Raw genomic sequence first — 21,276 nt, forward strand, 5'->3', positions numbered from 1 at the left:
TAAATTTTGTAAGAGATATTACTTGTGGGTTAATAAACCCCTATGTTTAAATATATATGTTCAAGTATATTTTATAATCATCTTGGTGATCTGACGTGACAACTGAGCAATACAAAATCTAATATTTTTGAAAATATTTTGATGCTTTCATCAAATTCTGCGAGTAGAACATAATTTTAATGTCAATGAGATACCTTCAGATACTACTTACTGCATCCCCAAAGATGCCATAAGCCCCGAGGGAAATTATTTTCATTCAGGCCTTCTGTGCATTTAGTGTAAAAAGATAGAAAAAATTCTGCAACTTTGACTTATGGCACTTCAAAATCATCTGTACAGTTTGACGCAGTTTGTTGAAAGTCCACTCCATGAAATTATTTATAATAACTGTAATGTCAACATAATGGAAATTTTAACATATTATAAAACTGCTCATCTTGATACAGAAATGCCCTAGTGAGATGTGCATAGTATGCTTTTTATTTAAAAACTTTTTTTGAATGAAATAAATAAAATAAAATAACAGATTTTGGAAATAAGTAAAAATCAAACAACGTTTTAATTTCATTAAAGTGTATTTATTTTTTTAAAATCTGATTCGATAAAAGTAATATGGGAAGAACCAGAAAGAAACCCATATATAGCATATTAATTGCGTTTCATATATTCATATTTCATGTCAAATAAACAACTTATAAACAACTTTTGAGTTTGAACTTGTTTTACTTTTTAAAGTTTAAACAGAATATAAAAATAGTTAAAATGCTTTTGGGAATCTATTTAATCTGAAACTAAATTTTCCTAATGATAAAAATCAACAGTTCCCTCAAATAGTGACAAATTTAGGTTTACGTTATCATCAAATGATAAGTTCAAGTGACACTGTATGTATTTAACCCTGCGAATAAATTTAAAATGGGAAGATTAGTCTTAAATAGATTAAATTTACTGGTTTAAATAGATATGAAACGACAATACCTAATCTAAAATTTACCTGTAAACAATGTTTTGGGTTGTAACTCCAGCCTGATTTACACCTTGAGGACTTCCGTCGACTATTTGAATTTTTAATGAATTTATTGTTATGACTCTGGAGCAAGCTACATACAATTGCCCATGCGTAAAGACGGGTTCTGGTAAATAAACACCAATCTGATTAAAAGTTTGACCCTGCGATTTATTAATTGTTATTTCATAAGCAAGACTTTTTCGTTAATTTTACGTGCATCTACATTTTTGGGACACAGTATCGCTCTGTCACTGAATAAATTTGAATCGCTACAGAATGAGAATCTCCGTAAAGTGCGCTAATAACATCTTGGCAAATCGTACTTGACGGTAAAACTATTTCATGATGGTACGCAACTTTGAGGAGTTGGTAATGTTCCATTCCATGATTAAAACGTCTATTCTGTATTATTTGTAGGTTGTTTAAATACGTAAGCTCCCGATTTGCGAACCGAGCCAGGAAAGAAACGGCGTTTCGAGCCATTTGCGGTTGTTTCTTTCCTTTCCTATAAATCGAAGTTCAGCTCGTGTACATAGCATGAGGCTTTCTAAACGGCACAACTCTGATAAAAATGGAGAAGCAAAGAATGTGTTTCAACACTTTTGTTATGTTGTGTTATGAAATGTTTGAATGTGAATGAAGCAAGATGTTTGTGCCAAATTTCATATTTACGATTTGATGTTCGAATGTAAATAAAGTGAATGCTTTCATTTAAATCAAATAGCTGTAGGTACCTGACCCACCCCCCTGTGGTCTGTGAACAAATTTTAAATGAACAAATTGGCCGTCCAATTAAAAACCTTGATCGTTTCCGATTTAAGTAGATATATTAACTGGCAAGCTAGTTATGTAATTAGTTCCATAATTATACCATTCATGGATGATTAGTAACTTTAAAATATCAAAGCGTTGAAGTGTCATCATTTTCATCACGCCTTTGGAAAGACATAGAGAGGATTGTGAAATTAGTTCCAGTTCAAAGTAACGCCGGCTGAAGTTCATTCATTCTCGAGGACTTGAAAACGCAGACAGACATCCTGCAAACGACAAAAATTATGCATATGGTTAATTAATTCATTAATATATAGTATTTTAATGTTATATATTCATTTTTAACTTGGTACAACAAAAAAACCTGCAATAAGAGACAAATGATCAGAAGAATTGAGCAAAATTTACAGAATCGGCGTTAATGGCGATTGTCAAAGTTTCAAATGTAATATCAAATAGCGGGCCAGAACTAATTACATACATTTTGTAATAGATATTACTTGTACCCTATGTTTAAACATATATATTTAAACATAGGGGTTTATTAGCCATCTACGAACACAGTGCACGATCTTGAGATATGTTATTTGAATATTATAATTAAAGAGTCGCCTCATGTTTTCTTGTCTCAAGTGTAGCGTTTTAACTTTTGTATGATAATTTGACGCTCAACATGAATTTTATAGCTATGAATTTTAAATATTACAATGGCGTCCAACGCGTCTTGTATTTTAATCTTATTGCATTGTGTTGACTTTCAAATGTTACAATGATAGTCAATAATTGAAACGCCTGATGTAACTTACTATCTAATAGAATTATGCAAACAAACTTTGTAACTTTAAGGTCCGCTTCGTGTCACTAATAAATATTATAATGGCATTACCAAAACCCAGCTTAACTCAAAACACCAGTTTTTGTAGTTGGGCCCCTGTGATTATAAGCTCCGAACCGAACCAGAAAAGGAACGCAACAACTGCAAACGGCGTTTCGAGCCATTTGCGGTTGTTTCGTTCCTTTCCTATAAATAGCATGAGGCTTTCTAAACGGCACAACTCTGATAATTAAATACATATGCTTGCGTGTAAATGAAGCGGACTGCGTGTCAAAACGTTGCTTTTTCCCCGAAACTAATGGGTAAAAATGTGGTGTGAATAAAGCAAGATGTTATAGTTATGTCATACTGAAAACTGGCGCACGTAAAGATTAAAGGAACCGTTGTGTCTGCGAATATATCCGGCATGATTGTAGGCAAAAAATGAACGCTTTCTCTTTTATCATTTCACGTGACTGTCTTGTAAAACATTATCTGAAAATTCCCAAATATCATACTTGTGCAATTGTATATACCTGTTCAAGAATCGCTTAAAACCGGTTGCGATTGCAAAGAATGAGCCTTCAAAATCAACGATGAATTAGCGCCCAGGTGTAATTTTAATCGTATCCAAAGAGCTTGAAGAACGGAATCAAACACTTCTCAGGTCACGTTCGTGGAAGAACGACCTGCAGAATAGAAAAGAGACGATTGATTAGAAGAAATGAGCAAAATTTACAGACTCGGCGATAATGGCGATTGTCAAAGTTTCAAATGTTATGTCAAATAGCAGCCAGAACTAACTACACATAATATGCAGATGTCTTATGTCAATACTAATATGTAATAATTTATAACACAGCCGCTCGTGTCAAGAGAAGTTGCGTTACTTTTCAAATATCGCTTCAATAATTATCTAGAAAGAAGAAACATTTCAATAATTGTGCTAGAAATTTATAAATCTATAAATAATAATATTTACCTCGAGAAAGCGTCAAAATTCTACGCTGTCCTTTGTTCAGATTGTCGAGGCTGGTAAATTTGACGGTTTGACGTCCTGTAAATGTCAAAAATTATATTAATGTATAGTATTATAATGATATTCACTTTTAGCTTGGTACAACAAAAAGATCTGCAGAGAAACGCTCGTTTAATGATTAATTTTGTGAAGATATCCATCGTCAATTACAAAAAGCAGACAGTTAAGACGTTTCAGTAGATAAAAGTTGGGCTTTTATTTATGTAACAGTAATATTATGAACAAATTGTTATATTACCTCGAGAAACCGACATAATTCTGCGATGTGTAATCGCCAACCGTCATCATTCTCCTTTGTTCAGAACGTCGAGGCTTCAAAGCGTCATCGTAGAGAAGTTTCAATAACCTGCAAATGATATTTGATAAAACTTAGGCATATTGTATATAGTATTATAATTTTATATTCACTTTTAACTTGGTTCTACAAAAAGATCTGCCGAGAAACGCTCGTTTAATGATTAATTTTGTGAAGATATCCATCGTCAATTACATCGTCAATTACAGGCTAAAGAAAAGATAATTTAGGAATTAATGTAATCTGAAACTCGAAGCCGGCTGCGTTTGCAAAGAATGCTCTCGTGCGATGATTAAACGTTTGACGTTGCGATTTATTTAACGTCATCCAGCGAGCAAGTTCAACTGAAAACTTGTAAAACATTCTGAAAAATTCCCAACTATCATACGTGTACATACCTGTCCAAGAAACGCCATCAATAACCATCGATGAAATCGCCTAGGTGTATTTTTAACCGAAAATCCGCATACAGTGGAGATGTTTCTAAATCCTGTAATGACATTTGATAAGAGTTAGCTATTTGAATAATCATTTATTAATATATATTGTAACGTTATATTCATTTTCAACTCGGTACAGCAAAAAAATAACATTAAATAAGAATATTTACCTGACGAAAAAGGAAAACAATTAATCCAACCACCATGTTTTTTTCGTCACGTTATGAATCCATATTTCTTAAAGAATCCCATGATCACACTCGTCGATGACACACAGAACTTCATTATACAGAATAACATCGACTAACATCGACTAATATCGTGTCCATTTCAGCGGACTTGATAATATTTAAAACACAAACCGATAGTGGGTTTTTAGAAAGCAGCCGCCATTTGCCAAAATACCACGTGATATGGCGTCTTAATATAATGATACCACTATGCAAAGAAAAACATTTAAGACATAAATTAAACCTATTACCCTAAAAATCGGGAAATTTCAAAACATCTTTCGTAAAATTTAAAAAACAAAATCAACGATACCTGATCAATTCAGACCCGACGCTCGATAAAAATCAATCGTGTTTTTAATTTACGTTCCAGTAATGCGAAAAACGCAAAATTTTCGAGCGAAAAGGCGCAAGAAATTTTTTTTTAATGATTTCGCGTTCGGGGTGCGTTCGATGTTGAATAAAAACATAAACGGTGGAGGAGAAAATGTTTTGCAGATAATCCCGATCGATGAAAACGAAACGTTGCGAAAATGCACCAAAATTTGGCCGTTTCGAAACCGCGCGCGTGGCAACACTCGGATTTCTGCAAAATTCGGCAGACCACGTGGTACGATTCCCAGATTTGGAAGCTCTGACGCAAATCGTTTTTTTGCCATAGTGGGGCAGTCCTGGCGGCGGGAGAGTGAACCTCGGTACTTGAGCATGGCGCGCCTCGAACGTTTCCAGTTTCTGTCGACAGAGTTCCTCTAATTTTCCAGCCGTAGAGTTTCCAAATAAAAAAACTGACTGCTGTTTCACGTTTTTACACGCAAAATTGAACTCGAATTCTATGCAAACAGAGAGACGTCTCGGTCTACTTTCGCTTGAAGCCTGAAACAAATGAAAGGCAACTTTTTTCAAGCACACGAAAACGAACCTAGTGTCCTATGCGACTTTAGGTGCGAGTGGTCGATTTTCGCCTAATTTTAAGCGACCAAATAAAACAAAGAAACTGCGTATTACTGTATATACTAGCTTTTTGCCCGTTGCAGGCAACTGATGGGTCAATGTGATAAGCGATCTGATGTTTGAATGTAGATGAGACGAAGAGTGTGGGACTACAAAATTAAAAAAAAGAAATGGATATTTTGAGAAAAAAAGAGCCAAGGAGCTTACTGATAATTTTTTCACCGAGCCATTCGTGTTGTGTAGGTCGAGACGCGTAATTTGATATCCATATCGTATGTACGGTTTTTGTCACCAACATTCTTCAAAAGTTGTTATTTTGGAAAAAAAATTGCTCAATTAACACGAAAAATATGTATGCTTGCATGTGAATGAAGCAATGAATGTGTGACCACAAATGTATTGAAATATATGTTTGTTTAGAAAGAAATGAATATTTTGAGAAAAAAAAGAGCCAAGGAGGTTACCGATCATTTTTTCACCGAGCCGTTCGGATTCTGTGAGTCGAGACGCGGAATTTGATATCCATATCGTATGTACGGTTTTTGTCACCAACATTCTTCAAAAGTTGTTATTTTGGAAAAAAAATTGCTCAATTAACACGAAAAATATGTATGCTTGCATGTGAATGAAGCAATGAATGTGTGACCACAAATGTATTGAAATATATGTTTGTTTAGAAAGAAATGAATATTTTGAGAAAAAAAAGAGCCAAGGAGGTTACCGATCATTTTTTCACCGAGCCGTTCGGATTCTGTGAGTCGAGACGCGGAATTTGATATCCATATCGTATGTACGGTTTTTGTCACCGACATTCTTCAAAAGTCCCAGCGAGTTTTATTTTGGAAAAAAACATCGCTCTACAAACATGTAAAATGTAAAACTTTTATTGGAAAAAATTAAATAAAAAAAAAAATCTTCGAACTTAATATATTTAAAAAAAAAATTACCAAAAAAATATATTCATAACGCAATTAGGTACCTGCTCGTTAAAAATAAAGAGACAAAAACTTAAAATATGAATGGCTCCCGGGGCGACGGTACCCATGCCCGCCTCTCAAATTTATTACAAACACTCATTCTGGAAAAATTTTTGATTAAAAAATGTTTATTTTACATAACAATAACACCGCTTCACCCTATATAACTTCTGCGCTCTGGGTATAATTTATAAATTTGCGTGACGCTATTGATGTAGTTTTTCACTACGGGGCGACGGTACCACTACTACTACTACAATTACAACTACAACTACAACTACAACTACAACTTCTACTCCTACTCCGACTCCTACTCCTACTCCTACTCCTACTCCTACTCCTACTCCTACTCCTACTCCTACTCCTACTCCTACTCCTACTCCTACTCATACTCCTACTCCTTCTTCTACTACTACTCCTACTACTACTCCTACTCCTACTCCTACCCCTACTCCTACTCTTCCTACTACTACTACTTCTCCTACTACTGCTACTACTACTTGGTACAATTTATAAATTTGCGTGACGCAATTGATGTAGTTTTTCACTACGGGGCGACGGTATCCGTGTCAAATTATTTTTACCAAACTTTATTTTTTTTTTTTTTTTTTGTTTTTTTTTGGGGTGTTATGCCGTGTCGCGCTAACTCCTTCTTTAGCCGACGTTTCGGATCTACTTGATCTGCCCTGATGATGGACACTGCAACGCTGTCCGAAACGTCGGCTAAAGAAGGAGTTAGCGCAACACGGCATAACACCCCAAAAACAAATAACAAAAATGCTTTTGGCCGTGAGAATCTAAAAACTTTCCATTTATTTTATTTCGTTCAAAAGCACTATCGATTTAAAAAAAATATACTGCCAAAGTAAGTACCTACACATATTTTATTGTTTCTTTGAATTCCATCTGTGTAGGTACCTGCACCTACTATTAAAAATTTATCGAAAAAATATTTACATAACGCAATTAGGCACCTACTCGTTAAAAAATAAACAGATGAAAACCTATGAATAGCTTCCAGGCTAACCTCATCCAAGTTCTGCGCTCCTGGTAGAAATAATAAATTAGCGAGAGGCTATTGATGCAGTTTTTCACTTCTGGGCGACGGTATCCGTGCCAAATTATTTTACCAAACTTTATTTTATTTCGTTCATAAGCATTATCGATTTTTAAAAATATACTGCCAAAGTAAGTACCTCTACAAATTTTATCGTTTCTTTGAAGTAACATCACTATGTAATAAAACATCTCTTCGGTGCTTGTCTATGATTGGCTGATTTCTGATTATACAAAAGCCCGCCTGTTGGCATTTTTCGGGTCAAATTGCAAATGTCAAAAGTTTATCCGGTTACTGTAAGACATTTTGAACCGAGCGCCATCTGTGGGACGGCCGAATAACGTTCCTTAACCTTCGGAGGATGATTTTTTTCGATAATTTCACCTGCAGACTGCGTGTTTGCGACGGAATTTAATCATTAGGATGACCATGTACATTTTATAAATAAATCGTACCACGTGGTTTCGTCGTTACCACGTGACTATTTCTTTTCCAATGATGCCATTATTCAAAGAAAAACATTTAGACATAAATTAAACCCATTACCCTAAAAATCGGGATATTTCGTACAACTTTTCGTGAAATTTAAAAAACAAAATCAACGATACCCGATCAATTCAGACACGACGCTCGATAAAAATCAATCGTGTTTTTAATTTACGTTCGAGTAATGCGAAAAACGCAAAATTTTCGAGCAAAAAGGCGCAAGAAATTTTTTTTTAATGATTTCGCGTTCGGGGTGCGTTCGATGTTGAATAAAAACATAAACGGTGAAGGAGAAAAAGTTTTACAGATCGGTGGCGATCGATGAAAACGAAACATTGAGAAAATGCACCAAAATTTGGCCGTTTCGAAACCGTGCGTGTTGCAACACTCGCTGATTTGTCGCCGGGAAGCTCTGCCGATTGACCGGCCGCGAATTAACTTATTGGAGTGTCGCCGTCCCGGCCGCCGAAGAAGAGAAAATCAGCGCTCTCGTATGGCGCGCCGCCATAGTTCCGGGACGATTTTGACAACATCGATTCCCTAACGAAACCTCTCGAGTTTCCGGGAATTATTTTCATACAAAATTCGGATTACTCGGTATTTCGGGTTTTCCACGCCAAATTGAACGCCGGGCTCTACGCGCGCAGAGAGGCGTCTCGGTCTACTTTTGCTTGAAGCCTGAAACAAATGAGAGGCAACTTTTTCGCTACTTTCACGCCAAAACAAACCTTAGAGTGTAAAGCGACTTGGGGTCAAGTGGTCGATTTTCGCCTAATTTTAAGCGACCAAATAAAAACAAAGAAACTGTGTATTACTGTATATATACTAGCTTTTTGCCCGTTGCAGGCAACTGATGGGTAAAAATTAATCGCGTGGTGTAGTATTTGAATGTAGATGAGGCGAGGGTGTGGGACTGCAGATTTTTAAGTAACATAAATTGCCCCTTTAATAACGCCTGCTCGCGTCCCCTTTAGAGTTACATCCCAGTTTTCAAATAGTATGTGGGCTACGCTAGGTTTGTATAGACTGGTTTGTGATTTAATTCTGATACATATTTTCTGTAACATAAATTGCCCCTTAAATAACGCCTGCTCGCGTCCCCTTTAGAGTTATATCCCAGTTTTCAAGTAGTTTGTGGGCTACGCTAGGTTTGTATAGACTGGTTTGTGATTTGATTCTAAAACCTATTTTCCATGTTATTTTCTGTAACAAAAAGATGCCCCTGACCACAAATGTATTAAAATATATTTTTGTTTAGAAAGAAATGAATATTTTGAGAAAAAAAAGAGCCAAGGAGCTTACCGATCATTTTTTCACCGAGCCATTCGGATTCTGTAAGTCGAGACGCGTAATTTGATACCCATATCGTATGTACGGTTTTTGTCACCAACATTCTTCAAAAGTTGTTATTTTGGAAAAAAAAAAATGCTCAATTAACACCAAAAATATGTATGCTTGCATGTGAATGAAGCAATGAATGTGTGACCACAAATGTATTGAAATATATGTTTGTTTAGAAAGAAATGAATATTTTGAGAAAAAAAAGAGCCAAGGAGCTTACTGATCATTTTTTCACCGAGCCGTTCGGATTCTGTGAGTCGAGACGCGTAATTTGATATCCATATCGTATGTACGGTTTTTGTCACCAACATTCTTCAAAAGTTGTTATTTTGGAAAAAAAAATTGCTCAATTAACACGAAAAATATGTATGCTTGCATGTGAATGAAGCAATGAATGTGTGACCACAAATGTATTAAAATATATTTTTGTTTAGAAAGGAATGAATATTTTGAGAAAAAAAAGAGCCAAGGAGCTTACCGATCATTTTTTCACCGAGCCATTCGGATTCTGTAAGTCGAGACGCGTAATTTGATACCCATATCGTATGTACGGTTTTTCTCATCGACATTCTTCAAAAGTCCCAGCGAGTTTTATTTTGGAAAAAAACATCGCTCTACAAACATGTAAAATGTAAAACTTTTATTGGAAAAAATTATATAAAAAAAAAATCTTCAAACTTAATATATTTAAAAAAAAAATTACCAAAAAAATATATTCATAACGCAATTAGGTACCTACTCGTTAAAAATAAAGAGACAAAAACTTAAAATATGAATGGCTCCCGGGGCGACGGTACCCATGCCCGCCTCTCAAATTTATTACAAACACTCAAACTGGAAATTTTTTTGATTAAAAACTGTTTATTTTACAAAACAATAACACCGCTTCACCCTATATAACTTCTGCGCTCTGGGTACAATTTATAAATTTGCGTGACGCTATTGATGTAGTTTTTCACTACGGGGCGACGGTACCACAACTACAACTACAACTTCAACTACAACTCCTACTCCTACTCCGACTCCTACTCCTACTCCTACTCCTACTCCTACTCCTACTCCTACTCCTACTCCTACTCCTACTCCTACTCCTACTCCTACTCCTACTCCTACTCCTACTCCTACTCCTACTCCTACTCCTACTCCTACTCCTACTCCTACTCCTACTCCTACTCCTACTCCTACTCCTACTCCTACTCATACTCCTACTCCTACTCCTACTTCTTCTACTACTCCTACTACTACTCCTACTCCTACTCCTACTCCTACTCCTACTCCTACTCCTACTCCTCCTACTACTTCTACTACTACTCCTACTACTACTCCTACTCCTACTCCTACCCCTACTCCTACTCCTACTCCTCCTACTACTTCTACTACTACTCCTACTACTGCTACTACTACTTGGTACAATTTATAAATTTGCGTGACGCAATTGATGTAGTTTTTCACTACGGGGCGACGGTATCCGTGTCAAATTATTTTTATTAAACTTTATTTTTTTTATTTTTTTTGTTGTTTGTTTTTGGGGTGTTATGCCGTGTTGCGCTAACTCCTTCTTTAGCCGACGTTTCGGATCTACTTGATCTGCCCTGATGATGGACACTGCAACGCTGTCCGAAACGTCGGTTAAAGAAGGAGTTAGCGCAACACGGCATAACACCCCAAAAACAAATAACAAAAATGCTTTTGGCCGTGAGAATCTAAAAACTTTCCATTTATTTTATTTCGTTCAAAAGCACTATCGATTTAAAAAAAATATACTGCCAAAGTAAGTACCTACAAATATTTTATTGTTTCTTTGAATTCCATCTGTGTAGGTACCTGCACCAACTATTAAAAATTTACCGAAAAAATATTTACATAACGCAGTTAGGCACCTACTCGTTAAAAAATAATCAGATGAAAACCTATGAATCGCTCCCAGTTACCTTTTCCAATTTCTGCGCTCCTGGTAGAAATTAAAAATCTGCGAGACGCTCTCGATGTAGTTTTTCACTACGGGGCGACGGTATCCGTGCCAAATTATTTTACCAAACTTTTTTTTATTTCGTTCATAAGCATTATCGATTTTTAAAAATATACTGCCAAAGTAAGTACCTCTACAAATTTTATCGTTTCTTTGAAGTAACATCACTATGTAATAAAACATCTCTTCGGTGCTTGTCTATGATTGGCTGATTTCTGATTATACAAAAGCCCGCCTGTTGGCATTTTTCGGGTCAAATTGCAAATGTCAAAAGTTTATCCGGTTACTGTAAGACATTTTGAACCGAGCGCCATCTGTGGGACGGCCGAATAACGTTCCTTAACCTTCGGAGGATGAATTTTTTCGATAATTTCACCTGCAGACTGCGTGTTTGCGACGGAATTTAATCATTAGGATGACCATGTACATTTTATAAATAAATCGTACCACGTGGTTTCGTCGTTACCACGTGACTATTTCTTTTCCGATTTGTCGCCGGGAAGCTCTGCCGATTGACCGGCCGCGAATTAACTTATTGGAGTGTCGCCGTCCTGGCCGCCGAAGAAGAGAAAATCAGCGCTCTCGTATTGCGCGCCGCCAGCGTTGCCGGACGATTTTGACGACATCGATTCCCTAACGAAACCTCTCGAGTTTCCGGGAATTATTTTCATACAAAATTCGGATTACTCGGTATTTCGGGTTTTGCACGCTAAATTGAACGCCGGGCTCTACGCGCGCAGAGAGGCGTCTCGGTCTACTTTTGCTTGAAGCCTGAAACAAATGAGAGGCAACTTTTTCGCTACTTTCACGCCAAAACAAACCTTAGAGTGTAAAGCGACTTGGGGTCAAGTGGTCGATTTTCGCCTAATTTTAAGCGACCAAATAAAAACAAAGAAACTGTGTATTACTGTATACTAGCTTTTTGCCCGTTGCAGGCAACTGATGGGTAAAAATTAATCGCGTGGTGTAGTATTTGAATGTAGATGAAGCGAGGGTGTGGGACTACAAAATTTTATAAAAAGAAATGAATATTTTGAGAAAAAAAAGAGCCAAGGAGCTTACTGATCATTTTTTCACCTAACTGTTCGGGTTATGTAGGTCGAGACGCGTAATTTGATACCCATATCGTATGTACGATTTTTGTCACCAACATTCTTCAAAAGTTGTTATTTTGGAAAAAAAAATTGCTCAATTAACACGAAAAATATGTATGCTTGCATGTGAATGAAGCAATAAATGTGTGACCACAAATGTATTAAAATATATTTTTGTTTAGAATGAAATGAATATTTTAAGAAAAAAAAGAGCCAAGGAGCTTACCGATCATTTTTTCACCGAGCCATTCGGATTCTGTAAGTCGAGACGCGTAATTTGATACCCATATCGTATGTACGGTTTTTCCCACCGACATTCTTCAAAAGTCCCAGCGAGTTTTATTTTGGAAAAAAACATCGCTCTACAAACATGTAAAATGTAAAATTTTTATTGGTAAAAATTATATAAAAAAAAATCTTCAAACTTAATAAATTTAAAAAAAAAAAATTACCAAAAAAATATATTCATAACGCAATTAGGTACCTACTCGTTTAAAATAAAGAGACAAAAACTTAAAATATAAATGGCTCCCGGGGCGACGGTACCCATGCCCGCCTCTCAAATTTATAACAAACACTCAAACTGGAAAAATTTTTGATTAAAAATTGTTTATTTTACAAAACAATAACACCGCTTCACCCTATATAACTTCTGCGCTCTGGGTACAATTTATAAATTTGCGTGACGCTATTGATGTAGTTTTTCACTACGGGGCGACGGTACCACTACTACTACTACAACTACAACTACAACTACAACTCCTACTCCTACTACTACTCCTACTCCTACTACCACTACCACTACTTCTCCTACTCCTACTACTACACCTACTCCTACTCCGACTTCTACTCCTTCTCCTACTCCTTCTCCTACTCCTTCTCCTACTCCTTCTCCTACTCCTACTCCTACTCCTTCTCCTACTCCTACTCCTACTCCTACTACTACTCCTACTCCTACTCCTACTCCTACTCCTACTCCTACTCCTACTCCTTCTCCTACTCCTACTCCTACTCCTACTCCTACTCCTACTCCTACTCCTACTCCTTCTCCTACTCCTACTCCTACTCCTCCTACTACTTCTACTACTACTCCTACTACTACTCCTACTCCTACTCCTACTCCTTTCCTACTCCTTCTACTACTACTACTACTCCTACTACTGCTACTACTACTTGGTACAATTTATAAATTTGCGTGACGCTATTGATGTAGTTTTTCACTACGGGGCGACGGTATCCGTGACAAATTATTTTTACCAAACTTCATTTTATTTCGTTCAAAAGCATTATCGATTTTTCAAAAGATAAACTACCAAAATAAGTACCTGCACAGATATTATCGTTTTTTTTTAATTTTAAATCCATACGTTATATTACAACACTACGGACCTAACCTAGAAAACGGGCTAAAACACGCTCTCAGTACCTGCCTACCTAGGACCTCTACCCGGTACCATCTGTGTAGGTACTTGCACCTACTATTAAAAATTTGCCGAAAAAATATTTACATAACGCAATTAGACCCCTACTCGTAAAAAAATAAACACATGAAAACTTTAAATATGAATTGCTAACAGGCTAACCTCTTCCAATTTCTGCGCTCCTGGTAGAAATCAAAAATTTGCGTAACGCTATTGATGTAGTTTTTCACTACGGGGCGACGGTATCCGTGTCAAATTATTTTTACCGAACTTTATTTTATTTCGTTCAAAAGTATTATCGATTTTTAAAAATATAATGTCAAAGTAAGTACCTCTACAAATTTTATCGTTTCTTTGAGATCACATCCCTAAAATAAAAGCACATCACTTCGCTGCTTGTCTACGATCGGCTATTATCTCTGACTAACCAAAAGCCCGATTGTTGGCATTTTTTGTTAAAATAGCAAATGTCAAAAGTTTGGCCGGTTACTGTGACACATTTTGAACCGAACGCCATCTGTGGGACGGCCGAATAACGTTCCTTAACCTTCGGAGGATGAATTTTTTCGATAATATTAAAGGCGGACGGCGTATATGCTGCGGATTGCAATCATCAAGTTGAGCGTGTAGATTTTATAAAAAAGCATACCGCGTAGTTTTTGCTTGATCACGTGACTTCGCGAAGCTCTCCCTATTAAATCATTTTTTTGCGTGTCGGGCGAACCTGGCGGCCGGAGAGAGAACTGCGCACTTTCGCATAGCGCGCCGCGAGCGCTTCCAGTTTCCGCCGCTAGATGCTACTCAAATTTTTGTCGACAAATTACGCCGAACGAATAAATTAGTAAACATTTTCATACAAAAACCGGATTACACGGTATTTCGGATTTTCCACGCAAAATTGAACTTGAATTCTATGCAAACAGAGAGACGTCTCGGTCTACTTTCGCTTGAAGCCTGAAACAAATGAAAGGCAACTTTTTTCAAGCACACGAAAATGAACCTAGAATGTGAGCGACTTGAAGGTTCAAGTGGTCGATTTTCGCCTAATTTTAAGCGACCAAATAAAACAAAGAAACTGCGTATTACTATATATACTAGCTTTTTGCCCGTTGCAGGCAACTGATGGGTCAATGTGATAAGCGATCTGATGTTTGAATGTAGATGAGACGAAGAGTGTGGGACTACAAAATTAAAAAAAAGAAATGGATATTTTGAGAAAAAAAGAGCCAAGGAGCTTACTGATAATTTTTTCACCGAGCCATTCGTGTTGTGTAGGTCGAGACGCGTAATTTGATATCCATATCGTATGTACGGTTTTTGTCACCAACATTCTTCAAAAGTTGTTATTTTGGAAAAAAAATTGCTCAATTAACACGAAAAATATGTATGCTTGCATGTGAATGAAGCAATGAATGTGTGACCACAAATGTATTGAAATATATGTTTGTTTAGAAAGAAATGAATATTTTGAGAAAAAAAAGAGCCAAGGAGGTTACCGATCATTTTTTCACCGAGCCGTTCGGATTCTGTGAGTCGAGACGCGGAATTTGATATCCATATCGTATGTACGGTTTTTGTCACCAACATTCTTCAAAAGTTGTTATTTTGGAAAAAAAATTGCTCAATTAACACGAAAAATATGTATGCTTGCATGTGAATGAAGCAATGAATGTGTGACCACAAATGTATTGAAATATATGTTTGTTTAGAAAGAAATGAATATTTTGAGAAAAAAAAGAGCCAAGGAGGTTACCGATCATTTTTTCACCGAGCCGTTCGGATTCTGTGAGTCGAGACGCGGAATTTGATATCCATATCGTATGTACGGTTTTTGTCACCGACATTCTTCAAAAGTCCCAGCGAGTTTTATTTTGGAAAAAAACATCGCTCTACAAACATGTAAAATGTAAAACTTTTATTGGAAAAAATTAAATAAAAAAAAAAATCTTCGAACTTAATATATTTAAAAAAAAAATTACCAAAAAAATATATTCATAACGCAATTAGGTACCTGCTCGTTAAAAATAAAGAGACAAAAACTTAAAATATGAATGGCTCCCGGGGCGACGGTACCCATGCCCGCCTCTCAAATTTATTACAAACACTCATTCTGGAAAAATTTTTGATTAAAAAATGTTTATTTTACATAACAATAACACCGCTTCACCCTATATAACTTCTGCGCTCTGGGTATAATTTATAAATTTGCGTGACGCTATTGATGTAGTTTTTCACTACGGGGCGACGGTACCACTACTACTACTACAATTACAACTACAACTACAACTACAACTACAACTACAACTACAACTTCTACTCCTACTCCGACTCCTACTCCTACTCCTACTCCTACTCCTACTCCTACTCCTACTCCTACTCCTACTCCTACTCCTACTCCTACTCCTACTCATACTCCTACTCCTTCTTCTACTACTACTCCTACTACTACTCCTACTCCTACTCCTACCCCTACTCCTACTCTTCCTACTACTACTACTTCTCCTACTACTGCTACTACTACTTGGTACAATTTATAAATTTGCGTGACGCAATTGATGTAGTTTTTCACTACGGGGCGACGGTATCCGTGTCAAATTATTTTTACCAAACTTTATTTTTTTTTTTTTTTTTTGTTTTTTTTTGGGGTGTTATGCCGTGTCGCGCTAACTCCTTCTTTAGCCGACGTTTCGGATCTACTTGATCTGCCCTGATGATGGACACTGCAACGCTGTCCGAAACGTCGGCTAAAGAAGGAGTTAGCGCAACACGGCATAACACCCCAAAAACAAATAACAAAAATGCTTTTGGCCGTGAGAATCTAAAAACTTTCCATTTATTTTATTTCGTTCAAAAGCACTATCGATTTAAAAAAAATATACTGCCAAAGTAAGTACCTACACATATTTTATTGTTTCTTTGAATTCCATCTGTGTAGGTACCTGCACCTACTATTAAAAATTTATCGAAAAAATATTTACATAACGCAATTAGGCACCTACTCGTTAAAAAATAAACAGATGAAAACCTATGAATAGCTTCCAGGCTAACCTCATCCAAGTTCTGCGCTCCTGGTAGAAATAATAAATTAGCGAGAGGCTATTGATGCAGTTTTTCACTTCTGGGCGACGGTATCCGTGCCAAATTATTTTACCAAACTTTATTTTATTTCGTTCATAAGCATTATCGATTTTTAAAAATATACTGCCAAAGTAAGTACCTCTACAAATTTTATCGTTTCTTTGAAGTAACATCACTATGTAATAAAACATCTCTTCGGTGCTTGTCTATGATTGGCTGATTTCTGATTATACAAAAGCCCGCCTGTTGGCATTTTTCGGGTCAAATTGCAAATGTCAAAAGTTTATCCGGTTACTGTAAGACATTTTGAACCGAGCGCCATCTGTGGGACGGCCGAATAACGTTCCTTAACCTTCGGAGGATGATTTTTTTCGATAATTTCACCTGCAGACTGCGTGTTTGCGGCGGAATTTAATCATTAGGATGACCATGTACATTTTATAAATAAATCGTACCACGTGGTTTCGTCGTTACCACGTGACTATTTCTTTTCCAATGATGCCATTATTCAAAGAAAAACATTTAGACATAAATTAAACCCATTACCCTAAAAATCGGGATATTTCGTACAACTTTTCGTGAAATTTAAAAAACAAAATCAACGATACCCGATCAATTCAGACACGACGCTCGATAAAAATCAATCGTGTTTTTAATTTACGTTCGAGTAATGCGAAAAACGCAAAATTTTCGAGCAAAAAGGCGCAAGAAATTTTTTTTTAATGATTTCGCGTTCGGGGTGCGTTCGATGTTGAATAAAAACATAAACGGTGAAGGAGAAAAAGTTTTACAGATCGGTGGCGATCGATGAAAACGAAACATTGAGAAAATGCACCAAAATTTGGCCGTTTCGAAACCGTGCGTGTTGCAACACTCGCTGATTTGTCGCCGGGAAGCTCTGCCGATTGACCGGCCGCGAATTAACTTATTGGAGTGTCGCCGTCCCGGCCGCCGAAGAAGAGAAAATCAGCGCTCTCGTATGGCGCGCCGCCATAGTTCCGGGACGATTTTGACAACATCGATTCCCTAACGAAACCTCTCGAGTTTCCGGGAATTATTTTCATACAAAATTCGGATTACTCGGTATTTCGGGTTTTCCACGCCAAATTGAACGCCGGGCTCTACGCGCGCAGAGAGGCGTCTCGGTCTACTTTTGCTTGAAGCCTGAAACAAATGAGAGGCAACTTTTTCGCTACTTTCACGCCAAAACAAACCTTAGAGTGTAAAGCGACTTGGGGTCAAGTGGTCGATTTTCGCCTAATTTTAAGCGACCAAATAAAAACAAAGAAACTGTGTATTACTGTATATATACTAGCTTTTTGCCCGTTGCAGGCAACTGATGGGTAAAAATTAATCGCGTGGTGTAGTATTTGAATGTAGATGAGGCGAGGGTGTGGGACTGCAGATTTTTAAGTAACATAAATTGCCCCTTTAATAACGCCTGCTCGCGTCCCCTTTAGAGTTACATCCCAGTTTTCAAATAGTATGTGGGCTACGCTAGGTTTGTATAGACTGGTTTGTGATTTAATTCTGATACATATTTTCTGTAACATAAATTGCCCCTTAAATAACGCCTGCTCGCGTCCCCTTTAGAGTTATATCCCAGTTTTCAAGTAGTTTGTGGGCTACGCTAGGTTTGTATAGACTGGTTTGTGATTTGATTCTAAAACCTATTTTCCATGTTATTTTCTGTAACAAAAAGATGCCCCTGACCACAAATGTATTAAAATATATTTTTGTTTAGAAAGAAATGAATATTTTGAGAAAAAAAAGAGCCAAGGAGCTTACCGATCATTTTTTCACCGAGCCATTCGGATTCTGTAAGTCGAGACGCGTAATTTGATACCCATATCGTATGTACGGTTTTTGTCACCAACATTCTTCAAAAGTTGTTATTTTGGAAAAAAAAAAATGCTCAATTAACACCAAAAATATGTATGCTTGCATGTGAATGAAGCAATGAATGTGTGACCACAAATGTATTGAAATATATGTTTGTTTAGAAAGAAATGAATATTTTGAGAAAAAAAAGAGCCAAGGAGCTTACTGATCATTTTTTCACCGAGCCGTTCGGATTCTGTGAGTCGAGACGCGTAATTTGATATCCATATCGTATGTACGGTTTTTGTCACCAACATTCTTCAAAAGTTGTTATTTTGGAAAAAAAAATTGCTCAATTAACACGAAAAATATGTATGCTTGCATGTGAATGAAGCAATGAATGTGTGACCACAAATGTATTAAAATATATTTTTGTTTAGAAAGGAATGAATATTTTGAGAAAAAAAAGAGCCAAGGAGCTTACCGATCATTTTTTCACCGAGCCATTCGGATTCTGTAAGTCGAGACGCGTAATTTGATACCCATATCGTATGTACGGTTTTTCTCATCGACATTCTTCAAAAGTCCCAGCGAGTTTTATTTTGGAAAAAAACATCGCTCTACAAACATGTAAAATGTAAAACTTTTATTGGAAAAAATTATATAAAAAAAAAATCTTCAAACTTAATATATTTAAAAAAAAAATTACCAAAAAAATATATTCATAACGCAATTAGGTACCTACTCGTTAAAAATAAAGAGACAAAAACTTAAAATATGAATGGCTCCCGGGGCGACGGTACCCATGCCCGCCTCTCAAATTTATTACAAACACTCAAACTGGAAATTTTTTTGATTAAAAACTGTTTATTTTACAAAACAATAACACCGCTTCACCCTATATAACTTCTGCGCTCTGGGTACAATTTATAAATTTGCGTGACGCTATTGATGTAGTTTTTCACTACGGGGCGACGGTACCACAACTACAACTACAACTTCAACTACAACTCCTACTCCTACTCCGACTCCTACTCCTACTCCTACTCCTACTCCTACTCCTACTCCTACTCCTACTCCTACTCCTACTCCTACTCCTACTCCTACTCCTACTCCTACTCCTACTCCTACTCCTACTCCTACTCCTACTCCTACTCCTACTCCTACTCCTACTCCTACTCCTACTCCTACTCCTACTCCTACTCATACTCCTACTCCTACTCCTACTTCTTCTACTACTCCTACTACTACTCCTACTCCTACTCCTACTCCTACTCCTACTCCTACTCCTACTCCTCCTACTACTTCTACTACTACTCCTACTACTACTCCTACTCCTACTCCTACCCCTACTCCTACTCCTACTCCTCCTACTACTTCTACTACTACTCCTACTACTGCTACTACTACTTGGTACAATTTATAAATTTGCGTGACGCAATTGATGTAGTTTTTCACTACGGGGCGACGGTATCCGTGTCAAATTATTTTTATTAAACTTTATTTTTTTTATTTTTTTTGTTGTTTGTTTTTGGGGTGTTATGCCGTGTTGCGCTAACTCCTTCTTTAGCCGACGTTTCGGATCTACTTGATCTGCCCTGATGATGGACACTGCAACGCTGTCCGAAACGTCGGTTAAAGAAGGAGTTAGCGCAACACGGCATAACACCCCAAAAACAAATAACAAAAATGCTTTTGGCCGTGAGAATCTAAAAACTTTCCATTTATTTTATTTCGTTCAAAAGCACTATCGATTTAAAAAAAATATACTGCCAAAGTAAGTACCTACAAATATTTTATTGTTTCTTTGAATTCCATCTGTGTAGGTACCTGCACCAACTATTAAAAATTTACCGAAAAAATATTTACATAACGCAGTTAGGCACCTACTCGTTAAAAAATAATCAGATGAAAACCTATGAATCGCTCCCAGTTACCTTTTCCAATTTCTGCGCTCCTGGTAGAAATTAAAAATCTGCGAGACGCTCTCGATGTAGTTTTTCACTACGGGGCGACGGTATCCGTGCCAAATTATTTTACCAAACTTTTTTTTATTTCGTTCATAAGCATTATCGATTTTTAAAAATATACTGCCAAAGTAAGTACCTCTACAAATTTTATCGTTTCTTTGAAGTAACATCACTATGTAATAAAACATCTCTTCGGTGCTTGTCTATGATTGGCTGATTTCTGATTATACAAAAGCCCGCCTGTTGGCATTTTTCGGGTCAAATTGCAAATGTCAAAAGTTTATCCGGTTACTGTAAGACATTTTGAACCGAGCGCCATCTGTGGGACGGCCGAATAACGTTCCTTAACCTTCGGAGGATGAATTTTTTCGATAATTTCACCTGCAGACTGCGTGTTTGCGACGGAATTTAATCATTAGGATGACCATGTACATTTTATAAATAAATCGTACCACGTGGTTTCGTCGTTACCACGTGACTATTTCTTTTCCGATTTGTCGCCGGGAAGCTCTG

General features: G+C 36.8%; 1 long non-coding RNA gene across 2 annotated transcripts in view; it reads right to left on the bottom strand.

The window, feature by feature from the left end:
• Positions 1-602: 602 nt before the first annotated feature.
• LOC149408671 (uncharacterized) overlaps positions 603-21,276 on the bottom strand; it is a 37,950-nt gene continuing 17,276 nt past the window's right edge. The window contains exons 1-6 of one of the 2 annotated variants that reach the window (XR_016305430.1): positions 4,539-4,763; positions 4,327-4,418; positions 3,872-3,979; positions 3,577-3,651; positions 3,131-3,283; positions 603-2,046 (exon numbers count right to left, since the gene is read on the bottom strand). This is a non-coding gene — a long non-coding RNA (uncharacterized LOC149408671). Of the gene's footprint in view, positions 2,047-3,130; positions 3,284-3,576; positions 3,652-3,871; positions 3,980-4,326; positions 4,419-4,538; positions 4,764-21,276 lie in introns of those variants that run through there. The other variant, XR_016305429.1, reaches the window with a different exon arrangement.

This window comes from Hesperophylax consimilis, unplaced genomic scaffold, assembly GCF_061612785.1.
Source record: "Hesperophylax consimilis isolate HC1 unplaced genomic scaffold, BYU_Hcon_1.0 scaffold_125, whole genome shotgun sequence".
NCBI lineage: Eukaryota > Metazoa > Arthropoda > Insecta > Trichoptera > Limnephilidae > Hesperophylax > Hesperophylax consimilis.